Raw genomic sequence first — 25,628 nt, forward strand, 5'->3', positions numbered from 1 at the left:
AACAATTAAGAGAAGAAGGAATAATTAGAACTTGGTTTCAGTATGGACAGCTGCAGGCCAGATCGGGAGAAGATCAGAAAACTGGTATTTTGCAACAGGATGAGAACTTGATAAAACAAATAAGAGACAAAAGTCAAATGCATATAAAAAGGTTGTATAATATATTAGTGGAAATAGATTCAGAAACAGAGCTAGTCAAGGATTGTATGATAAAATGGGCACAAAATATAGGAGAACTAATAATGATGGAAACATGGGAAAAGATATGGATTAGAAATGTAAGATTTACATAAACCCAAAATTTAAGAGAGAACTTTTATAAAATGTTTTATAAATGGCATTTAGACCCAAAAAAACTAGCCTGTATGTATCCACATTTACAACCTAAATGTTGGCGATGTGAGTGTGAAGACGCTACCTATTTTCATATATAGTGGACATGTTAAAAAATTAAGGCTTTTTGGATAAAAATATGATGGATTATTCAAAATATTTTAAAGAAAAAGATCAAATTTACACCACAGTTTTTTTTTGTTGGGAATAGTTATGGATTGTACTGTGACAGAGACTAAGTTGGTTTTAAACTTAATAACAGCAGCCAGGTTACTGGTGGCACAGTATTGGAAGAAAGAAGATCCACCTACTATTGAGGAATGGACACTAAAAGTCGCGCATTTGGCAGAGATGGTGAAAATTTCATCATATCTTAAAGATCACTGAAACGAAAGATATATATCAGAATGGAGAAGATGGATTGACTATATTCAAAACAAGTATCAGACTAAGAAGTTTCATATATCTTATGAATGAAACATTTTTAATCTTTAGTTTATGTTTATAGTGGTTTTGAGTTATAAGGAGTTAAAGACCTAGGGAGAATTTGAAGCCAACAAATTGTTAGCATATTTTAGTTTTATGTTTGTGAATGCTATATGCTGTGGTTGTTCTGGGAAGTCTAGGGAGGGGGTGGGGGGAAGGGGGAGGGGGAAAGGGTTGGTGGGTGGGCAAGGGGGGTGGGGTGGGGTGAGGGTGGAGGGGTGAGAGGGGTGGAGAAAATGTTTGTATCTTTTATAAAACTTTTCAATAAAAAAAAAATTCCCTAGGAGATGAGAGGGATGGGGGGGCATTCTTGGGAGCTTAGGTAGTAGATATGGGGAGAGTGATTTGGAAGAAGGCCAATAAGACACAGAGATTTGGGGAACAGAAAGGGAGGGTTTGAGGTCAGAAAGCCAGAGCTGGCTACGCCACGATCAGGGCCAGATTGTCGTGCTTAATAAAATGAAAGATTTCTTCAAAGACTATCTGTTTGGAAATGCAGTTTATTTTATTTGAAGACGATATCGAAACCTGACAGATAGCCAGCTCTCCTTTCCAAGCCAAGCTGGCTGACCTCCAAACCTCCAGCTCCCTTCCAGATGTATGGAGTGAATGGAGGCTCAGCCCTGACATCATGGCAGAAAGTAAGCTATCCGAAGAGAGCCTAACCCAGGCAACTGGAAAAGAGCCAGTTCTGATCCCAGCCAGCTTGGACGCTACGGGGCTTCAAGGTATTATGGGGCCTCAAACGCCCCCCCTCCTCCATTGAAGCTGCCAGACAGCCAAGATCAGACGATCGCTCCACAACCCAAGAAGAGAAAAAATAAGTATTTGGGGGTTTTGCCAAAAGCCACAGAAGCTGAGTTTCTCCTCCCAAGCGTTCAGGGGAAGGGGAAATCCCTAAGTGAATTGGGGAGGGCAGACTGGCTATGGGACTGGCAGGAGGCCAGGCACCAAAAAGCTTCAGGAAAGCCACTCAAGAGTCCCATAGACGAATTGAAAGAGAAATTTGACCGTGCCATCCTTGGGGAGGAGGGGCCATCATGCAGGCCAAAGGAGAAGAGGGAATCCATCTGGGCTGATGAACCAAGAGGCCGTAGACTGAAGCACAGCCCTTTCCCCCCCCCCCAGCAGAAGGAGAATAAGCCCAAAGATGCATCCATGGGTTCCTCCCTTACACAGCAAGCAGAGCAGTCTGGATAGGACATCCCCTACCCACCCTAGAATGAGAGATGAGGAAGAGGACCAGCAGCACTGAGGCCAGGCTTACAGAGCCCCGTGCTGGGAGGAGAGGGCAGCAAGGGATGACCCATCCCATTTCAGAGGCAAGTTCGATGGCGATCCAGACCAGCTAGCCCAATTCCTCGATATAGCTGAGATCTACATCGAGTGCTATGGACACCACTACCCATTTCCCAGAGCCCTAGTGAGTGCCATTTCAGAAGGGTTGGAGGGAGAAGCAAGGAGGTGGTCAGCAGCCCTCTACAAGAACAGGTCCCCCCACTGCAAGACGCAGATGGGTTCTTACAACTACTATGAGCCCGGTTCGAGGAGGCAGAGGAGGACCCCTATGTGGAGGACGAGCTCAGGAACCTAATGCAGAAGGGGAGGCCCATCAGAGAGCATATCCGTGAATTCAGGAGAGTCATTGGGATCTTACCTCCCTTACCAGAGTGACTACTGGTGTATTTCTTTAGAACAAGCCTAGACAAGCGAATTGCCCAAGTGACCGCTTATCGGGACATCCCGAACCGGCTCTCCAAATGGTTCCGAGTAGCAATAAAAGTTGACAGAGGGTTGCGAGCCAACGACATCAAAGCAACCAGATGGCAAGCAGAGGGGCCAACCAGACAAGGGACCACCCATTAGACAAGAAACCACAGCACCACAGCCCACCCATAGGCCTGTCGTCCCGCGGAGCCCACTGAGGTGCTACAGGTGGGGGATTGGTCACATGGCCACACCATGTGGAACCCCAAGGCCGAGATCAGACCCACTGCCCAAGGCACGACTGGAACAAGGGCCCCAGCGCACCACCAACGCGCCACGGAGAATCCCCCAGGGTCCAGAGGTTTTCGCCCACCTAACCGAAACCAGGGGGATCCCAGATGATGGAAATCAATCCCCCGAATCGTATGACAGCGAGGATGAGGGTAAAGACGACCCAATGGTGAGTGTACCCATCCACCCTTTACTTTTCCCTATACGCCTAACGGCCCCAAAAACAGGGACCCAAGGGACTTTCCAAGCTCTAATAGATTTGGGCTGCACGAGGTGCTGATTAACCTACCCACAGTCCTAAAATTAGGGATCCAAGTCAAAAAGCTCAACCACCAAATTCGATTTGAACAAGTTGATGGGTCTCTAGTGGGGGGAACTTACACCACACACCTGACTTAACCAGTGAAGCTGGAGCTAGCAGATCACTGGGAAACCATCTGGTTCATAATAGCCCCCAAAATGACAAATCCAGTCATACTGGGACTCTCTTGGCTAGACAAATGGGGCCCCAACATCTGGTGGCAAGAGGAACCCACAGACTGAGGATAGGCGAGACGCCCCCCATGCAGGGGCCCCAATTCCTCCTGCTGCAACAAAGGTCCCCCCCCTAAGGGTACACCAGAGCACCTGGCGGCCGCATCCAACACTTCCCATGAGACAGAACAAATCCCAGAGGAGTACCAAGACCTTGCAGAGGTGTTTAGCGGGGCCGAGTGTGATGTTCTGCCCCCCCCACCATGAGGCCAATTGCGCCATTGAGATCATCCCTGGGGCGAAACTACCTAAACCCAAACTGTATTCCATGACGCCCCGTGAAATGCAAGAAATGCGGAACTACATAGACAAGAACCTACAAAGGGGTTTCGTTGAACCAGCCAAACCACGGGTCACGGCACCAGTCCTCTGTTCAAAGAGAAGAAAGATGGCTCTATGCGCCTGGTGGTTGATTTTAGAGTATCAACGCTGTTTGCGTACACAACTTATATCCCCTTCCCCTCATGAAAGACATGCTAGCCCACCTGGCCAAAGGGAAAGTTTTCACCAAACTAGACCTCCGTGAAGCCTACTACCGGGTACGCATCAGGGAAGGAGATGAGTGGAAAACAGCATACAACTGCCCCCTAGGGAGTTTCCAATTTAAGGTGATGCCATTCGGACTGCAGGGAGCCCCAGCAGTGATTATGCAATTAATAAATGAGGTTCTACATGAGCACCTCTATAAGGGGGTCCTCGTCTACCTAGGTGACATTCTCATTTACATGGAAACCATAGACAAACACATACCCCTCGTCTGCCAAGTGCTGGAAAAATTGCTGGGGGCAAACCTATATGTCAAACTATCAAAATGCGAGTTCCACCACTCACGGCTAGACTACTTAGGCTACCGAGTGTTGAATGAGGGGATAGAAATGGACCCAGCCAAAGTACAATCAGTTTTAAACTGGCAACCCCCTCGCACCTGCAGACAACTGCAAAGCTTCCTGGGGTTCACGAACTTCTACAGACAATTCATCCCCTCTTTTGCAAGAATTGCCAAACCTCTGATGGACCTCCTAAAAACAGGGAGTCCAGCAACAAAACCCCACCCAGGACAACCTCTACAGTGGGACCTAACCTGCCAACAAGCATTCGAAACACTAAAAGAAATGTTTGCAAAAGAACCGGTCCTAAACCATCCTGACCCCGAACAACCCTTCGTCATCCAAGCAGATGCCAGCGATGTGGCAGTGGGGGCTGTGCTACTCCAAAAGAACAGCCAAGGGAATCTTCAACCTTGTGGCTACACATCCCGCAAACTCACCGACACAGAAAGATGATGGGCGGCGTGGGAAAAGGAAGCGTTCGCAGTGAGATGGGCGCTGTTGACCTGGCGACACCTGTTAGAAGGAGGCCAAAGACCATTTGAAGTTTTGACTGACCATAAGAATCTGGAGGCCCTCAAGACCGCACAGAAGTTGTCGCCCAGGCTAGTCCGGTGGGCCCAATACTTCAACCGTTTCAACTTCGAGCTGAAACACATCCCAGGGGGGAAAAACTTTCTGGCCGATGCCCTCTCCCGAATGCCTCAATACAACAGCAAGTGGGAGCAGGTAGTGAATGCCATCATCCCCCCTGCCCAAGGAGTAGGTCAAGTAACCACCAGATGGCAACATCGCAACCTGCAAGTGACTTAATGACAAGACTCAAAACTGAAACATCGGCGGACCCTTGGTTCCGAGACAACCAACATCTCTTGACAAAAAGGGATGACCTAGCATGGAAGGGAACAAAACTCTATGTCCCAGAGACTCTACGCACCCTGATCCTCAAGAGAAGCCACGATGTTAAACCAGCGGGACATTACTTCCGGCGGCTCTGTAGGACGTTGAGGACATTCCCTGGGTGAGCGCTAGCCCTGTGACTTTGTTAGCCACTAGAATAGCAAAAAATCAGCTGTCTAGCGGCGAAGAACCTTCCCCCCCAGGAGAAGAGGGGGAAGCGAGCAGCCAGGTGCAGGGTAGAGCTCCATAAGAGCCCTAGAATTAATTCTGGGGCTCGAAAGGTGTGAGCTCCCCAAGAACCTGGAAAGCTCCAAAGCCGGGACACCTCTGCCAGAAGGCAGAGCAAAACGCCACGTCCGCCCCTGCTACAAATTGATACAAAGTGAAAATTGAAGCAGGCAGAACAAAGACAGGAGACTACATAATTGCAAGTATTTATACTTTAATTCCTCTGAACATCGCTTCTTTTCGAGCCTCTAAGAGCGGAGCTGGAGTGGAAAGGGAGGGGAAGATGGCGCTGGCTCGTTAAGACAAAGAGACGAAAGTGAAAGTTAAGAAGAAAGTTCTTGCAGACTTGTTAACTCATTAATGTCTATCATCTAACAACTCCACTTAAAACTTTTTGGATTTAACCTTATATCTTGGACTTTGGGAATCAAAATTTAAAGATTTTAAAGATTTTCTGATTTTTCCTCACTGGCTATAAGAACTTTAAGAACTGTTTCTGAGACTGTGTGATTTTAAAATGGCTTCAAAGCAGACAAAATTGGTGCTGCCTAAAGCAGGGAGTGCGGGAAGCTCCCCAGCTCAAACTAGCAGGTTGCAAACTTTATTGCCTCCAGCAGATACACAAGCTCAATTACAACCACAACCACAAGCACAAATGTTAACACTTGAGATGTTTCAGGAAGCTATGAAAGAAATTAAAGAAGGTTTTAAAGAGGACATTGCATTTGCATTTAAAGGAGTCTCAGAACAAATGGAAGAAATGAAGGACATAATTAAGACAAGAAATCAACATATAAGGGAAGATATAGTTCTTGCACTCCAGGGACTGGCAAAACACGTTAGTCATGTAGAAGATAGAATTGATGAGGTTGTTCAAGCCAATGAGATTTTAGATGGTAAAGTTGAGGAATCACAAACTAAGATTGACAAAACAGAAGCTGAAATGTTGTTGACACAATACAAGATGATGGAATTTGCTGTGAGAATAAGAGGCTTGAAAGAAAATTCTAAGGAATATTTGAAAGAGATTTTTGAAGATGCTCTGGCACAGTTTGTAGGACAGCCCAGAGGTGAACTTGAATGGCAAATTGACCGCAAAGCAAGAGATTTTTATAGTAACATACTAAAGGCTGGACAACCACCAGTGCCGGGAGTTAAAAAAGCAAGAGAGGCGACAGAGGGGAGGAAAGAGGACCTGCAGAAGCAATTGGAAGGCGGAGCTATGAGTATGCAGGAGGAGGTACTGCAACTTTCAAGTGCTGTCCAAGCATGGGATATAGTTGAAAAACAAGAAGAAGGCAAAGATCAAAGACAAACCAGAGCAGCTACTAAACGTAAAGTTGAAGAGTTAAAAAAGTTACAAGAGCAGGCTTTATCACAAGAAGTGAATACTGGTGCAGAAGCTGTGGGAGGGGCGAGACCCAAAAGAAAATTCCAAGAGGATTATCAAGCAGTTCTCACCAAGCTTCGAGAGTCTGAGGATGGCTTCTAGGTTTTTAACCTGGAATGTTAATGGTTTAAACTCACCACAAAAAAGGAAGAAAATATTTCACCACTTGAGACAATTTAAAAATGAAATAATATGCCTGCAGGATATAAGGACAACTGATCAAAAATATTTAATAAATACAAAATCAGGAACACATTTTGTTGCATCAGCCCCGGAAAAAAAGAATGGAATAGTGATCTACTTGAAAAGAGATTTGATGGCTAAATTAGTTGAGGCAGATCAACAAGGAAGATTTCTGGCAATTGAGATAATGATAGAAGGAAAGAAAATACTCTTATTGGGGATATATGCTCCTAACCAACAACAAGAGAAATTTTATAAGTTGATACATACAAAATTACTACATTCGGATTATAATTCATGTATATTGATGGGAGATTGGAATGGAGTGATAGACCCTAGTATTGATAAGAAAAGAATAGTACAATCTACTAAATTGCGATCCAGACTGCCTAAGACTTTTTTTGACATGATGGAGGATATGGAATTAAGAGACATTTGGCGTGAACGGAATTATAGAGAACAAGATTTTACATTTTTTTCAGATAGACATCAATCCTTTTCAAGAATTGATTTTATATTAATTACAAACGATTTTTTTTCCAGGGTAAAGAAGATAAAGATTTGTCCCAGAATTTTAACTGATCATAGTCCAGTTTGGATGGAACTGGAGTGTCGGGAAAGATCTAGGAGATCTTGGCGGTTAAATGAAAACCTTTTCAGATATGAGAAAAATGTAATAGAATGTAAAAAACTAATGAAGGAATTTTTTGTTTTTAATATGAACAAGGGAACATCTATGGATATGGTATGGGATGCTAGTAAAGCATACATGAGAGGAGTTTTGATAAATATGAATAATGCATATAGGCATAGACAGGTGGAAAAAACAAGGGAATTAGAAGAAGAGATCAAGAAAAAAGAAAGGGTGTTAATTGATAACCCAGGGGATAAGAAAATCAAAGAAGAGATCAGTCTATTATGTGGGCAATTTAATATGATGCTTTCAGACCAAGTGGCAACCAATCTACAATATGCTAAACATAATACTTTTTGTAATGCAAATAAACCAGGTAGATGGTTGGCATACATGCTGAGGAAAAAACAAAAGTCTCGTACCATAGAGAAAATAGAGTACAAAAGTAAAGAGGTGTATCACCAAAATATGATTAAAAAGGCATTTTTAGAATTTTATGCAAGACTGTATACTGCAGATAAAATACAAGGTGCAGAGATAGAGACATATCTGGATAGACAGAATATTCCTATAGTTACAGAGGAACAAAGAGAACGGTTAAACCAATTAATAACAGAGGAGGAGATCCTCTCAGCAATTAAACAGTTAAAAACTGGTAAGGCTCCTGGCACGAATGGATTAACAGCTGTGTATTATAAATATTTACAATTGGAGATGGTTGTACCTCTTAAAGAATTATTTAATAGAATTCAGTTGGGTGAAGGGGTACCACCTTCATGGAAAACAGCTTTTATTTCATTAATTCCAAAAGAAGATCAAGATTTGACACATCCCAAAAACTATAGACCCATATCATTATTGAATACAGATTATAAAATATTTGCTAAGATATTGGCAAATAGGTTAATGCTAGTAATGCAAAAAATGATTCATGCTGACCAAACTGGTTTTATACAAGGTAGACAAATGAACAATAATGTAGGACAAATTGTTGACATATTGGAATATTTGGAAAGGAATAACCAAATCCCTGCGGTGCTTATATTTTTGGATGCGGAAAAAGCTTTTGATCAATTAGATTGGCAATTTTTATTGAGAGTGGTTAATAGGATGCAATTTGGGAATTGCTTTATGCAGTCTATAAAAGCAATATATCAGGAACAGACAGCTCAGATAATTATTAATGGCAGTTTGACAGAAACTTTTAAAATTGAAAAAGGTACGAGGCAGGGATGTCCCTTATCGCCATTATTATTTATATTAACTTTGGAATTGTTGCTAAACAAAATACATAATATAGATGAGATAAAGGGAATCAAAGTTAGAGACTATGAATATAAGGTACAGGCATTTGCAGATGATTTGGTTATGACCTTAACTCATCCAGTGGAATCAGCAAAGGTTTTGATGTATAATAAAACAGTATGGTCAAGTATCTGGGTTTAAGATAAACATTGGAAAAACAAAGATGATAGTTAAAAATATGACAGCAAATCAAAAAGAGGAGTTACAAAGGGTAACAGGATGTGAAATAGTTAAAAAAGTTAAATACCTAGGAGTTTATATTGCATCTTCTAATGGTAAATTGTATAAGCATAATTATGAACTGATATGGCATAAAATACAAGCTGAAATGGATAAATGGAAAAAATTACAACTATCCTTGTTGGGTAGAATAGCAGTTATAAAAATGAATGTTTTACCTAGGTTTTTATTCCTCTTTCAAATGATACCAATACTAAAAAAGGATGCCAACCTGGAAGAATGGCAGAAAGGTATTAATAAGTTCATATGGCAAGGCAAGAAACCAAGGATAAAACTGAAAATAATGCAGGACATACGAGAAAGAGGAGGATTGAAAATGCCAAATTTAAAATTGTACTATGAAGCAGCTGTTTTATCAGCAATTAGTGATTGGATTAATCTAACCAATGGAAGGATATTGAATATTGAAGGGCATGACCTGGTCTATGGTTGGCATGCTTATTTAGTGTATGAAAACAGGGTGGATAGAGCATTTAAGAGTCATATATTGAGAAATGCTTTATTGCGTGTCTGGAAGAAATATCAATACAAGTTAAATGAAAAGATACCTATATGGACAGCACCCAGGCACGCAATAGAGAATACGAGTATAGAAAGTAGACAGGATGTAATTACATATAAAGATATTCTCATTATGGAGGGAGGTATATTAAAATCAAAACCTGTGAATGTGTTGAAAGAGGAGAAAATAATTCAAACTTGGTTTCAATATGTACAATTACAAGCCAGATGGAGAAAAGACCAGAAAACTGGTGTTATACAAAGTGATGAAAATTTAATTAAACAAATTAGAGACCAAAGCCCAATGCACATAAAAAGATTGTATAATATATTGATAGAGATGGACTCGGAAACAGAGTTAGTTAAGGACTGTATGATAAAATGGGCGCAGAATTTTGAACAGCCAATAATGATGGAAACTTGGGAAAAAATATGGGTGACAAATGTGAAATTTACTAAAGCGCAAAATTTAAGGGAGAACTTTTATAAAATGTTTTATAGATGGCATCTAGACCCAAAAAAGTTATCTCGTATGTATCCGAATGTACAACCAAAATGTTGGAGATGTAATTGTGAGGATGCCACTTATTTTCACATTTGGTGGACATGTAAAAAGGTTAAAGCGTTTTGGATAAAAATTTGGTGGATTTTACAAAATATTCTTAAAAAGTGGTTGAAATTTACACCACAGCTGTTTCTGCTGGGTATAGTTACGGATTGTACAGTTATAGAGACTAAATTGATTTTGAATTTAATAACTGCAGCAAGACTGTTGGTGGCACAATATTGGAAGAAGCAAGATTTACCTACAATCCAAGAGTGGACAATGAAAGTTACAAACCTAGCGGAAATGGCAAAAATTTTGGCGTACTTGAAGGATCATTCAAATGAAAGATATTTAAGAGACTGGAGAAGATGGATAGATTATATTCAAAACAAGTACCGGAATAAGAAATTGCAGATAGATTATGAATGACTATATAGATATTTGGTGTGTCTTTAAGTAATCAAGTTAGGCGGGTAATTAGGGAATTGAAGGAACAAGAGATGTGGAATGTTATAATTATTTAGACTAGGATTTATCATGATTGTTGAAGGTTATACCCTGTAATTTGTTCTGGGAAGAGGAGGGGGGAGGGGGGAGGCTGGGGTAGGGAAGGGGGGGGGAAATATGTAAACTTTTTGTAAAACTTTTTAATAAAAAAAAAAAAACCAGCGGGACATTTTGGTTTCCTAAAGACTCTGCACTTAGTACGAAGACAGTTTTGGTGGCCCCACATGAGAAAAGATATGAACAGTTATGTGAAAAGTTGTACCATCTGTGCCACGATGAAAAAATGACCAGGAAGACCTCCCGGGCTGCTGCAGCCAGAAGCTGAACTGACAAGGCCATGGGAGGAGATTGCAATGGACTTTATAGTAGAACTACCGAGGAGTGGTGGAAACACTGTGATCTGGACTGTAATAGACTTATTCTCCAAACAAGCACATTTCATACCCTGCAGCAGGCTACCCTCAGCCCGCCAGTTGTCCAAACTGTTCCTGAAATACATCTACGCCTGCATGGACTACCCAAAAGAATCATCTCTGATCGAGGTGTCCAGTTCACAGCAAAATTCTGGAGAGAATTCCTACGGTCCATAGGATCATCCCAAGGCCTCAGCTTAGCGTTTCACCCGAGCACCAATGGAGGGGCAGAGAGACTGAATGCCATGATAGAACAATACCTTACGTATAATAACAGATCTCCGGATTTTTTGTCGGGCCCTGAAAACTTATTTATTTCAACTAGCTGGGCTGGCTTGAGCTAAATTTTAAATTGGTTTTAAATTGGGTTGTTTTAATTTATGGCCAGAATATCTAATTATTTTAATACTGTTTTTTAAATTTTGTATGCTTTGTTTTTACTTAGGCTGTGCACCGCCCTGAGTCCTATTTGGAGAAGGGCGGTATAGAAATTTAAACAAATAAATAAAATAAATAAATAAATACCTGAGGTGTTACATCGACTACCAACAGTCTAATTGGGCGGACCTCCTATCTTTTGCAGAGGTTGCGTATAATAATGCTGTCCACAGTCGCACAGGACTAACCCCATTTAAGGTAGTGAGTGGTATGGATTTCGTCCCCATGCCAGAGTACCCAAGAGAGCCCCCTTCCTCAGTCAGTTTGACCGATTGGATGGAAATGTTGAAAGAAACCTGGGAGAACGTCAAGAAGGCATTAGCCAAGGCGACACAATCCTATAAGAAGCAAGCAGATATGCACCGAACTCCCCAAAGACCATTCCGAGTGGGAGAAAAGGTCTACCTCTCCACCAAGTATTTGAGACTCAGACTCCCGAGTAGGAAACTGGGCCCAAAATTTATAGGACCATTCCCTATAGTAAAAGTAATCAACCCGGTTACAGTAAAACTGCAACTGCCCCGACTACTAGGGAGGATACACCCAGTTTTCTACAGTAGCCTCCTGAAACCTGTGGTGGGGTCAACTTTAAGGCCGGTGCCACATGACCCCCCCCCAGGCCCCTAGTCATTGGGGGCCATACCAGGGGTGGGTTCCAAATTTTTTTACTACCGGTTCTGTGGGCGTGGCTTATTTGGTGAGCATGGCTTGGTGGGCATGTGACTGAGTGGGCATGGCCAACTCAAAGTCACTCACAGAAAGGTGGGGCAGCATCTTGCTGTGAGTGATATCAAGTTGGCCATGCCCACTCAATCACATGACCGATGCTGCAGAGACAGAGCGATTTCCTATGTACCTTCCCCTGACCCTTGGGCTGACAAAATAATAGCTTGCCTAGCAGCCCAAACTGGAAAATGAAGGGGGGGAGATGCTTCATGTCTAGAAAAACAGCCTTTCTTTTAATCGCCTCATCAAACCACAAACTCCTCCGATCAGGGCTTTGGTCTCTGAGTAACGAGTCAGACGAAGAGTGGGAAAGTGACTAAAGGGGGAAAGAGGGACAAAGCCCCCTTAACATGGATGCACATTAAAAAAGGATGGAATTTTGACAAACTTCTCCCCCAAGATCAGGAAGAGATTCATTTCCCTCTCACCCTCCCCCCCAACATTTCCAAGAGCCTCCAACATTGTAGCAGCTGCTGCTCCTCGCCTCTCCTGTCCAGAAGTGGAACCAGGCACTGTTTCCTACCCTAAGTCATTGTTGGAGCATCAGAGATCTAAGGAAAAGTCTTCCAGCTCTTCACAATTAACTTTAAGAGAGGCGAGAAGCCAATGCAAAAGAAGCGGCAGTGGAGCCGACAGGGGTGTGTGTGTGTGTGTGTGTGTGTGTGTGTGTGTGTTTGTCCTTCTGTGGTCCTCTCCCAGGGGACAGCCAGGGCTTCGCCGCCTCCTCTTTCCTTCAGAGGGGCTGCCTCCAAGTCCTTGTGAAGGGATAAACACACACACACACACACACTCCCTGCCCTGTCACCTCCACTGCCGCTTCTTTTGCATTGGCTTCTCACCTCTCTTAAAGTTTTTTTTTTATTGAAAAAGTTTTCAAATACAAATTTTCCCCCCATTTTTCTCCCCCCTCCTCCCTAACCCCCCCTCACCTCCCATCCCCCCGTGACTTCTTCACAACAAAAACCTAATTCATAACAGATTATATAATATTTTACCATCCCCTTACTCCCTCCTCTAAATACTGACCCTTACTTGCTAATAATATTATTAATATTGTTACTTCCCCCTTTTACCATACATTTCAAAAAAAGATTCTACTATAACATTGTATGATAACTTCTAATTTAGCATAATATTATTATAACTCCCAATTTAGCAATAATCTGCCCTTTTTCTCCTCCCCCAAACTTATATCTGTATATTATTACAACATTTCAAAACAACCTTCCACTTTAAAACTATATAATAAATCCTACTTTAACATTTAATCTTTTGTGTATATTAATATAACATTTCAAAGCAGCCTTCCTAATTTAACATTTATTCAACTCTATCCATTCCTCCACTCCCCTAAATATATCACTTAAACATCCCTTTTCTTAAACTAATCAATCAGTAAACTAACCTATTTCCACCCACTTTCCTACAAAATTGCCATGCACAACAATTCTTAATATCTTTAATCCACTGCCCACTCTGCTAATATATATATATATATATATATATATATATATATATATATATATATATATATATATATATATATATATATACATACATACATACATACATACATACATACATACATACATATATATATATATATATATATATATATATATATGTAGGTCTTTGGTTATTCGGGTCTTCTCCCACGTAAAATTGGAAGTGTCTTGGCGACGTTTCGACGAAGTCTCATTCGTCATCTTCAGGCTGGTGTTCTCAGCTTCGTGCTTCCAGGAGCAATGTGAGATCGCAGCTGTCTCTTCCTTTTAACTGCTAGTGGAGGTGTGAGCTGATTGGGTGGGAACTTGGCTGTGTTCTGATTGGGTGGAGGTGTGTTCTGATTGGTTAGGGGCTTGGCTGTGCTCTGATTGGCTGGGGTTGTGTTCTGTTTGGGTGGGGGCTTGGTTGTGCTCAGCTTAGTCTGAGTTGCTGGGGGATTTGAGCTGGTGAGCTGCGTTGTTGTTGTTTGGCTTCGTGTTTGTGGCCGTGCGAGCTCTTCATGGTGGGTGTCAGTCTGCTTCATATATGGATTGGAGGGGTTTAAAGTGGCTAATGATGCAGCTGTGGTCTGGCTTCTGGTCCTTGGTCGTGGCTCATTATCAGTGTGGGTTTGAGTCTGCTTTCTGCGTGGATGTGTGGTGGTGACATCAGGTGTGGCACTCGTGAGTGTGGGTCTGGTGTCATTCGTCATGTTAGGGACTCGTTTGTCAATAAGGGCGGGTTTCCAAATGGCTGGTAGGCGGGAGGTATCGTCTCGTTTGTTCATGCTGTGTGGGCGTTTTTCTATCTCGATGGCTTCTCTGATTATTCTGTTGTTAAAGTGTTCGGTTTTGCCGATAGTTCTGGTCTTTTTAAAGTCAATATCATGTCCTGTGGCTTTAAGGTGTTGGACCAGGGAAGAAGTTGGTTCCTCTTTTCTGACTGAGTTCTTGTGTTCTTCTATGCGTGCACTTATTCGTCTGTTGGTTTGTCCGATGTATGTGGTGGGGCAGGCGGTGCATGGGATTTCATATACTCCTTGATTTTCTAACTCAATTTTGTCTTTGGGGTTCCTTAGGATGGTGGATATTTTTCGGTTTGTGCAGAATGCTGTCTTGATGTTATGTTTGTGGAGGATTTTGCTTATTCTATCTGTGGTGCCTTTTATGTATGGGAGGAGGCCCTTGCCGTTTTCTTGTTCTCTGTCTTGGATTTTAGTGGGGGTTTCTTTTTGGATTAGGTTGGTGATCTTATTTCTTTGGAATCCATTGGATGTGAGTACGTTAGTGAGGGTGTGTAGTTCGGTTTTTAGGTGTTGTTCGTCAGCTAAGCGTTTTGTTCTGGAAATGAGTGTCTTGGCTACAGAGTTGATCTGGGCAGGGTGGTGGTGTGAGAGTGCGTGCAGATAGCGGTTTGTGTGTGTTTTCTTCTGGTATATAGTGTGTCCTAGGGAGCCATTGGATTTTCTGTAGACTAAGACATCCAGGAAGGGAAGTTGGTTGTTCACTTCTGTTTCCATGGTGAACTGTATTTTGGGATGTAGGCTGTTGAGGTGTGTGAGGAAGTTGTCCAGTTTTTCTTTCCCATGTGGCCAGATTATGAAGGTGTCGTCCACATATCTGAGCCAGAGTTTGGGTTTGTGATCGGATTTTTCTAGAGCTTGGGTTTCAAAGTATTCCATATAGAGGTTGGCAATGACAGGTGAGAGGGGTGATCCCATGGGTGCTCCTTCTGTTTGTTTGTATTTCTGTCCATTATAGAAGTATGTGTTGGATAGGCAGTGGTTGGTCAGATCTAAGATGTGCTTGGGGGGGGTTATATTTGTTTTGGATAACTGTCAAGGCTTCTTTGATTGGTACTTGGGTGAAGAGGGATATGACATCGAAGCTCACGAGTAGGTCACTGGGCTGTAAGTTTTGTTGCTTTATGATGTCTATGAACTGGAATGAGTTTTTTACGTATGAGGTGATGGATTCTGCATAGGGCTGTAGTTGTTTGGCGAGAAATTTGGCAAGGTTTTGTAGAGGTGAGCCTATGGAGCTGACTATGGGTCTAAGTGGGGTTCCTTCTTTGTGTATCTTGGGGAGACCATAAAGCTTAGGGCATCTGGATGATTTCTCTCTGGGTATGATTCTTTGCTGAATCTCTTCGCTGATGGGGGAGGCTTTTATTTTGGATCTGGTGGTTTTTTCCAGATAGGTGGTGGGGTCTGTGTTTAGGGGTTTGTATATGGAGTCTTGGAGTAGGTTGGTTAATTTGGTTTGGTAGTCAGATGTGTTCATAACCACCGTGGCATTGCCCTTGTCTGCTGGTAGGATTATTATGATGGTGTCTTCTTTCAGGTTAAGTAGTGCTGTCTGTTCCTCTTTGTGCCTAAAGATGTTAAGTTCATTTTCAAAATTTTTTGATAAAATTCTTCCGCTCTTTCAACAGTATTTAGTTGGTATCTTTCTCCTTGATATCTCAATATTATACCAACTGGGGCATCCCACCTAAATGGAATATCTCTTTTTTTTAACTCAGTCACCAGAAAACCAAATTTCTTCCTTTTCGTTAACATCTTGGGCGGGAGCTCTTTGTAAATCCAAATCTTTCTTCCATACAATTGCAAAGTAGAATTGAAGGAATTTTGCACAATATTATTCCTAATTTCTTTATCTGTAAAATAGATCACCACATCTCTAGGCAATTGCCTTTGCTTTGCAATCCAGGAGTTTATTCTATAAACTCTGTCAATCCTACAAAACACTTCCTCAGGTTGAACCTTTAAAATCCCAGCCAGAATTTCAGAAGATATTTTCCTTAAATCATCTCTGTTATTTTCCTGCAAACCTCTCAGTCTAATCGCATATTCAGTGAAATTATATTGCATCATTAAAACTTCTCTTTCAATCCTCTGTTGCAAAGTTTCTACGTTACCAGTCTTTTGATCAGCCTCCATTTTAGGTTTTTCTTCTGAGCTATTATCTTGAGTATTTGTCAAATCATTTTCAATTTTTTGGATTCTATTGTCCAAATTATCCTGAGTTTCTTCCATTTTAGACTCTAATAACTTAGTATTTGCATCCAACTGGATCATAAATTCTGAAAAACCGTTAGCCATTTTTAAAATCTTTCGCTCCAAAAAGTCAAACTTAGATTTCACCAATTCTTTAATTTCCTGCTTAAATTTTTCAAGATGCTGATTCACAATCTCATCCCTTCTTACAATCTCCTCTAAGAGAAATTCTATTATGTTAAAATCAGGTTTCTGAGACTGGAGACTTAAAACTTGTTCTTGTAATTTGTTTTTTTTTTTTATTGTAAAAGTTTTACAATTACATTTTCACCCCATTTTCGCCCCCCTAACCCACCCCGAACTCCCCAACCCACCCTCCCTAACCCCCCCTAACCCTCCCCTCCCCCCCGGACTTCCATAGAGTATACCCCATCATTATCCCCTTTATATAAAAAAAACCTTGAGCTTTAAACCCCCCCAACCCCCATATCATTTTTCATCTTCACATAGTTCAAATATTTCTATCTTAATATAATATAATACTATCAATAAAAAGCTATTTGATACTTCCTAGTTTGATATTTGTTCTGCACATAATCTATCCATTTTTTCCATTCACATTCATAAGTCTCTTGTGAGCGGTCTTTTAAATATGCTGAAATCTTCGCCATCTCAGCGAAACTGGCCATCTTCAAAATCCATTCTTGAACGGTAGGCAAAGCTTCATTTTTCCAATATTTACCTATCAACAATCTCGCTGCTGTAATCATATACAAAATCAACTTTGTTTCGTCCACTGTAAAACCCTTAGCTATACCCAATAGAAACAATTGTGGAGAAAATTGAATTTTTTTCTTCAAAACATTCTGCATGACCCACCAAATTTTTATCCAAAAAGCCTTAACTTTCTTACAGGTCCACCAAATATGATAATATGTAGCATCTGTACAATCACACCTCCAACATTTTGGCTGAACATTAGGGTACATACACGACAGTTTCTTAGGGTCTAGATGCCATCTATAAAACATTTTGTAAAAATTTTCCCTCAAATTCTGCGACTGTGTAAATTTAACATTCTGAACCCAAATTTTTTCCCATGTTTCCAACATCACTGGTTCTTCAAAATTTTGTGCCCACTTAATCATACAGTCTTTAACTAATTCAGTTTCTGAGTCCCTTTCTAACAAAACATTATATAATCTTTTAATATGCATTGGACCTTTCTCTTTTATATGTCTAACCAGTTCTTCCTCATGCAACATAATACCAATTTTTTGGTCCTCTTTCCATCTCAATTGTAATTGATTATATTGAAACCAAGTTAAATTAATCCCTTCATCCAATAGTGTCTGTAATGTCTTCAACTGCCATCTGCCCGCATCTGTAAAAAGAACCTCTTTGTATAAAAAACCCCCGGGTGACATTATATTTGTATTCCACATAATATGACCAAGATCCAGCCATAGCGGTATTTTATAATCCCATTTGAGTCGGTGCTTCTTCCAAACTCTCATCAAAGAATCTCTAAGTATATGGCTTTTGAATACTTTATCCACTTTGTTATCGTAGAATAAATAAGCATGCCATCCAAATTCAAGATCAAAACTTTCTATATTCAGTATTCCAGTCTTTTTCCTTCCAAACCAATCACTTGCTAAAGTCAAAGCTGCTGCTTCATAATATAACTGTAGGTTTGGAAGTTTAAGACCTCCCCTTTCTGGAACGTCTTGCATAATTTTCAGTTTCACTCTCGGTTTTTTCTCGTTCCAGACAAACTTATTCACTCCAGTTTGCCAGACTTTCAGTTGTTTATCACTTTTAAGCACCGGAATCATTTGAAACAAAAAAAGAAATCTTGGCAAAATGTTCATCTTAACTGCTGCTATTCTCCCAAGTAAAGACAGCTGCAGTTTTTTCCACATCTCCATATCTTTCTGTACAGCTCGCCACAGTACTTCATAGTTATTTTGAAACAATTTAATATTTGATTCTGCAACCTGAACTCCTAGATATTTAACCTTTGATACAATCTCAAAACCTGCCTTGTTTTCAAATTCATGTCGTCGATCTTGTGTCATATTTTTAACTATCATCTTGGTTTTTTTCCTGATTCAATCTAAAACCTGATACTGTACCATAATCTTGTATAATGTCTTTCATCTGGATTATTGATTCCATCGGCTGTGTTAGGGTAACAACCAGATCATCTGCAAATGCCCTTATTCTGTAATCCTCTTGCCTTATCACTATGCCTTTCAAGTTATTCGAATCCCGTATTGTGTTCAACAAGACTTCTAGTGTTAAAATAAATAACAATGGGGATAACGGACAACCTTGTCTGGTCCCTTTTTCAATATTGAACTCTGATGTCAAACTTCCATTAATAATAATCTGTGCCTTTTGTTCTTGATAAATTGCTGAGACCGCCTGTATAAATTGGTCTCCAAATCCCATTTTTCTTGAAGTCTTTAGTAGAAAGTTCCAATCCACTCTATCAAAGGCCTTCTCCGCATCCAAGAAAACCAGCACTGCAGAGATCTGTTTATTCTTCGCAAGATATTCCAATAAATCTATAACTTGCCTTACATTGTCCTTCATGTATCTACCCTCTATAAATCCCTCTTGATCATCATGAATCACCTCTTGGATTACTGGCATCAATCTGTTGGCTAATACTTTTGCATAAATTTTATAGTCATTATTTAAAAGAGATATTGGTCTATAATTTTCCGGTTTTTTAGGACCTACTTGTTCTTTTGGTATCAAAGTAATATATGCTGATTTCCATGATGGGGGTATTTTACCCCCTTGTTGTATATTGCAAAATAAGTCTCTAAGTTGTTCCACCATTTCTGCTTGTAAAGTTTTATAATACACTGCAGTCAATCCATCTGTTCCAGGAGCTTTAGCTGTTTTCAATTGTTTAATTGCTGCGATTATTTCCTCAACTGTTATAGGATAGTTCATTCTTTCTTTTTGTTGGCTAGAAATTTTTGAGACTCTTTTCTCTTCTAGATATTTTTCTATAAGTCCATTCTGTATATCATCTTTAGCATATAATTTAGTGTAGTAGTCTACAAAGACTTCTTTAATCAGTTTTTGTTGAGAAATTTCTTTCCCTCCAATATCAATACTCTCAATAGTCCGTATACTCTGCTTCTTCCTTAAGGTGTAGGCCAACCATCTTCCCGGTTTATTAGCATTACAAAACGTATTATGCTTCACATATTGTAAGTTTGTTGCAGCTTGCTCCGCCAAAAGCATTTGAAATTGATCTTTCAAAAGTTTTATAGCACCAGATATTCTTTCATCTGTTGGGTTTTTAATGAGTAGCTGTTCCTTATTCTTTATTTCTACTTCCAATTCGAGTCTTTTCTTTTGTCGATTCTGTTTGTGTTTAGAGTTCATATAAATGAGTACCCCTCTCATATACGCTTTACTCGCATCCCATACAATTTCAATTGGGGTGCCCTTATTCAAGTTCATCTCAAAAAAAATTTTCATCTGTTTTTTAAGTTCTGTTATATTTTTTTCATATCTAAACAAATTTTCATTTAATCTCCATGACCTTCTCTCAGTTTTTCCCATCTCAATTTCTATCCATACAGAACTATGATCAGTTAAAGTTCTTGGAAATATCTTTGTTCTTTTTGTTTTAACAAGTAAATCATCTGATAACAAGATAAAGTCAATCCTGGAAAAAGATCTATGTCTATCAGAGAAAAAAGTATAGTCCAATTCTTTTGGGTTATAAATTCTCCAAATATCTTTTAATTCCAAATCTTCTTTCATATCAAAAAAAGTCTGTGGTAGTCTGATCCTTACTTTCGCCAAACTCTTTTTATCTAGTTTAGAATCAATTACTCAATTCCAATCTCCCATTATTAAAATAGATCTGTAATCCCATTGCAATATTTTATTATGTAAAGTCTTATAAAAATGATCCTGTTGTTGGTTCGGAGCATAAATTCCAATCAAAAGAATTTGGCCGTTTGCTGTATGCAATTCAATTGCAATAAACCTACCACCTTCATCTGCTTCTATAATTTTAGCAGACAATCTTTTATTTACATAAATAACCACACCATTCTTTTTTTCCGAGGTTGAAGCTATAAAATGTGTTCCTAATTTAGAGTTTATCAGGTATTTGTGATCTTGAGTTCGAATATGAGTTTCTTGTAGACAAATTATGTCATTATTAAATTGTCTCAGATATGTAAATAACTTCTTCCTTTTTTGTGGTGAATTTAATCCGTTAACATTCCAAGATAAGAGCCTAATTGTCATCTTGACCTTTCTGAAGCGATGAGCTGCCTTGCCTCGCTTCTTCTGAGGTCTTCGGCCTTGCTCCCCCCATAGCTTCACTTTGTGTGGTGCTTTTAGCTCCCCTTTTATGTTGACTTTCTTGTTGTTTTTCTTTTATTTGCTTGGAGACTGCACGAGTTATACGCTGGTCCTTAACTTCAGGCATCCGAGCTAGATCCAAAGCAGCATCTCTTGTTGACAAAATTGGTGAAGATTCTAGCAGGGATTCCTCCATAAGGCCTCCTCCTCCTACAGCTCCCTGCATTTCCACTAATTCCGTCTGCTTGGACTGTTGTTCCCTCTCATACTGAAATTGCTTTTCCTTATCACTTTTTATCTCCAACATTGTAGATGTACGTGGGGATGATGATCTTTCTTTAAGAATATTATAGTAAAAATATTCCGCCTTCTGAAAAGTATTCAATCGGTGTCCCTCTCCATTATATTTCAGAATTATACCAGTTGGGGCATCCCACCGGAATGGTATTTCTTGCTTTTGCAATTCATTCACTAGAAACCTATATTCTTTTCGATCTTTTAACATCTTACGTGGTAATTCCTTGTAGACTCCAATTTGAGCTCCCTCCACTTGCACAGAGGAAAGAAAGGATCTTTGCAAAATATCATTTCTTATTCTTCTATCAGTAAAATATATCACCACATCTCTGGGTAATTTTCTTTGTCTAGCCACCCATGAATTTACTCTATAAATTTTGTCTATTTTATAGACCACATCTGCTGGATCAATTTTTAACAATACAGCCAAGGCATCAGAACAAATCTGTCTCAAATCTTGCCTATCATTCTCTTTTATTCCTCGAAGCCTAATAGCGAATTCCATGGATCGAAACTGTATCATTGTAATTTCATTTTCAACTCTCTGCACTTTATTATCCACATCAACAATTTTAGAATCAGTATCCTTCATTTTAACATTAACTTCTGATTTAAATTCTTCCAATTTGGAATCCACTTTGGTAATGGTTTCTGCCAAATCAGAAACCACATTTGACAATTTGTCAGACACCTTGTCATAATTCTCTTTCATTGCCTCTTTAAATTCATTAATTTCTTTCTTCATTTCCTGTTGTGATTTTTGAAATTTATCATCCAGAGCCTGGGTAATAAAGTCCTTCAAACTTTGAACATCAAAGTCCTTTCCCTCACCCTGCTGACTGGGAGGGGGCTGCTGTTCCGATTTATGAGTGGGAGATCCCTCCCCTGCAGCCTTTCCTTCCTGTTTCTTTGAAGCCATTCTGCCACGTAAATTAACTTTTCTGAAAAAAGGAAGTCTTTTTTCCTTTGCACCTCCACAAAGTCCTTTGAAAAAGTCCCCCAGATTTAATCAAATTAGAAATTGAATAAGCTGAAGCAAGCTCAGGTTTATTTTAAAAGGAATTTTTTCTTCCACTCTTCTCTGTTCGCTTGCTACAAGCAGTGCTACAATGTAGCTTATTGAAATAACTTTGCAAGATCACTCTCCCTTTCAGCTCGTTAACGCTGGAACGGTGCCATTTTTTTTCAAGCCGTTTCCGCTCACTCTAGCCTTTTCCCAAATCAGAAGTTCAAAAACAAAGAAATACTTGCAGTTTCTTGGTTTAGGGGTTGAGGTTGTTTTATAGCAAAGTTATTTTTCCATCAATTTAAATGTTTGCTGCAGCCGGCTTGCTCTGACAGGCAGAGTCGTCCCACGCCGTCCGGAGTCTCCGCAAGTTGAAAGGGAGCCGCGCCCGTTTCCTCCCCAGTAGCAGACTTCTGGGGGTTCACAGGGGGCTCGACCTGCCTCTTGCTTCACTCTTCTCCTCGAATCCTCAGGATTTAGGAGTTTTCAAGCCGCTCCCCTCACTCAGAGCGGCTCCACAGGCGGCGGGGCTGGCGGTCCTTCAAAAACGACTGTCTTCGCCGGTGGCAGAAAAACCCGGAACGTTCTTGTAATTTGTTAATGGGGGAATCCCCCCCCCCACTGCTTGTTTGTCTGACTTTATAAGTCTCAATGCCATGTTTCCGCCCAGACAAACTTTATTAGAAAAGAGAAGAAAACTTCTTTCCAACCAAGAGCAATATCAGCTCTCCAGGAAAAAAAAAACACGAAAGTGAAGTTTTGTCTTCAATTGTAGCCAAAGGTATTAATTCCGCTACATTGTAATAATAGAAAACGGAAGGACTTTCCCTTTCAGCCTCTCCTCAAGCCGCGGCAGTCGCCATTTTAAGAATCTTTTTTTTTCCTTTTCCTTTTTTTCCTTCTTAAATAGCTTTTGTAAAATAAGTAAAATACTTGCGATTCAGGATCACAGGTCCAGCTCACGTCTTCTTTAATGAATCTGTTAAATTTGCAGGCTTGCTCTTGACGCCTAGCTCTGCATATAGCAGAGGTCTCCCAAAGCCCGGAGCAACGGCTCGGGATATGGGGAGTCTCATCCACTCCGTCCCAAAAGTAAAAAAAAAAACTTTTGGGACGATGCAGAGAGCTCTACTCACCCCAGCCGGCTCTATCTCCATTTCCTCATGGAAACGGAGTTTTTTCGAGCCGCCATTCTGTTGTGAAGGCGGCTCTTTACAGGCAGTGGGGCTGACGATCCCGAAAGAACGTCTGGCGGCGACAAGCAGCAAACCGGAAGTCTCACCTCTCTTAAAGTTGATCGTGAAGAACTGGAAGACGTTTCCTTAGATCTCCCCTAAGTCATTGTGCAAAGTCAGAGATGTGTGTGTGTGTTTATCCCTTCGCAAGGACTTGGAGGCAGCCCCTCTGAAGGAAAGAGGAGGCGGCGAAGCCCTGGCTGTCCCCCGGGAGAGGACCGCAGAAGAACAAACACATACACACACAAACCCCTGTCAGCTCCGCTGCCGCTTCACGATCAACTTTAAAAGAGGCGAGAAGCCAACGCAAAAGAAGGGGCAGTGGAGGCAACAGGGCAGGGTGTGTGTGTGTGTGTGACAGAGAGAGAGAGAGAGAGAGAATGAGCCACCCACCCCCAGCACCACCGCTGCTGCTGCCCCTCTCACTTCCAGCACAGCGGCTCCGTCTCCCTGAAGGGCCACCCGCCCCCCACTGGCCGGGCTGGAAGGCAGGCAAGCATGGTAGGGCCATGGGGAAGGGATCTAGCTAGTCGAGTGGCCCCGACATGCTTGCCTACCTTCTCGGTGGCCCCATGGCCAGGCCCACTTCCTTACCTTCCTCCCCCACCACCGCTTCTTTTTTCGGCTGCTTACCTTCCACGGCGGCTGGTCCAGAGTCGGGAAGGCAAGCTAATCCGAGTTTTTGGCAGCCCCCAGTCAGCCGCTGCTGCTGGAAAGTGACTGGCCAGAAAGCCTCCGAAAAGGCTTTTTGGCCAGCCACTTTCTCCGCAGGCTGCCAAAAAGCATCTGCTTTTGTTGCCATGTTCTTTGCACATGCAAAGTCCATTGGACTTGCAAGACAATAGGATGCACATGTGCAAAGAACATGGCGGTGATGAACATGGCGGCCGAGGAACCAGTTTGGGGGTGTGGCCAGCCAGCAACTACTACTGGTTCTCCGAACAATGAGAGATTTTTACTACCGGTTCTCAAGAACCGGTGCGAACCGGGAGCAACCCACCACTGGGCCATACTCACTATGAGGTACAGCGAATTCTCGATTCAAGGTGGCACAGGGGTCACCTCCAATACTTAATCAAGTGGAAGGGTTACCCCTTGTCAGAGGCTTCCTGGATGAAAAGCAGAAACATCCAAGCTTGGCCTTATAGCCAAGTTCCATGCAGATCACCTGGGCAAGGCGGGAGGGGGCGGGGCACATACCCCCGGATGGGGTAACGGTACTTAACTTGTTGTTTGTCTTACACAGGCCACCCTGGAAAAATGAAGGGGGAAGGGCCGGAAGTCAGCACTTCAACCTGCATTTACTCTAGTGCTGACATAAGAAGAAGAGCGGCCAGCTGGCAAGAGGAGGCTTGACACTTCACCTACTTATTTTCCTTGAAGATAATATCCCCTAGGAGATGAGAGGGAGAGGGGGCATTCCTGGGAGCTTAGGTAGTAGATATGGGGAGAGTGATTTGGAAGAAGGCCAATGAGACGCAGAGATCTGGGGAACGGAAAGGGAGGGTTTGGGGTCAGAAAGCCAGAGCTGGCTACGCCACGATTGGGGCCAGATTGTCGTGCTTAATAAAATGAAAGATTTCTTCAAAGACTATCTGTTTGGAAATGTAATTTATTTTATTTGAAGACGATATCGAAACCTGACATTGTTCCACTTGGCTGTAATTTAACCAAGACAACTGTTTTCCTCCTAGAACCTCTTCCAATTCCCCACGTGTCCTCATTCCTCCTAACCATTCCCTTAGTTTCATTTTATTTTTTTCTTTTAAAATTTTATTCACTTTATTCTTCAAATTCCCTGGGAACTTTTCCAAGATTACTACCGGTGATAATGGAGAGTTCTTCGGAAGCAGCCTCCCTTTATATTTACTCCAAATTTCCCAATGAAACTTCAGGAGAGGATTGTTTATGCTTTCAGCCCATTTCTTTCCACCTTCCATAAAAAATATATTTTCCAGCTTCCATTCTAATTTGGTTTTAATTTTAGATTTATCTTCCAACCATTCCAATTCTCCTATTCCTAAAATCGCCTCTGTAACATGTCTAAGCCTATTAGCGACATAATATAAT

At 41.2% G+C, this 25,628-nt stretch overlaps 1 long non-coding RNA gene across 1 annotated transcript in view; it reads left to right on the plus strand.

Moving 5' to 3' along the window:
• The window catches only part of LOC132709450 (uncharacterized), a 38,527-nt gene extending 13,474 nt beyond the window's left edge, over positions 1 to 25,053 (plus strand). The window contains exon 4 of the long non-coding RNA XR_015733920.1: positions 24,805 to 25,053. This is a non-coding gene — a long non-coding RNA (uncharacterized LOC132709450). The remainder of the gene's footprint in view (positions 1 to 24,804) is intronic.
• Positions 25,054 to 25,628: the final 575 nt, after the last annotated feature.

This window comes from Pantherophis guttatus, chromosome 4 (genome assembly GCF_059756535.1).
Source record: "Pantherophis guttatus breed Tessera chromosome 4, ASM5975653v1, whole genome shotgun sequence".
Taxonomy (NCBI): Eukaryota; Metazoa; Chordata; class Lepidosauria; order Squamata; family Colubridae; genus Pantherophis; species Pantherophis guttatus.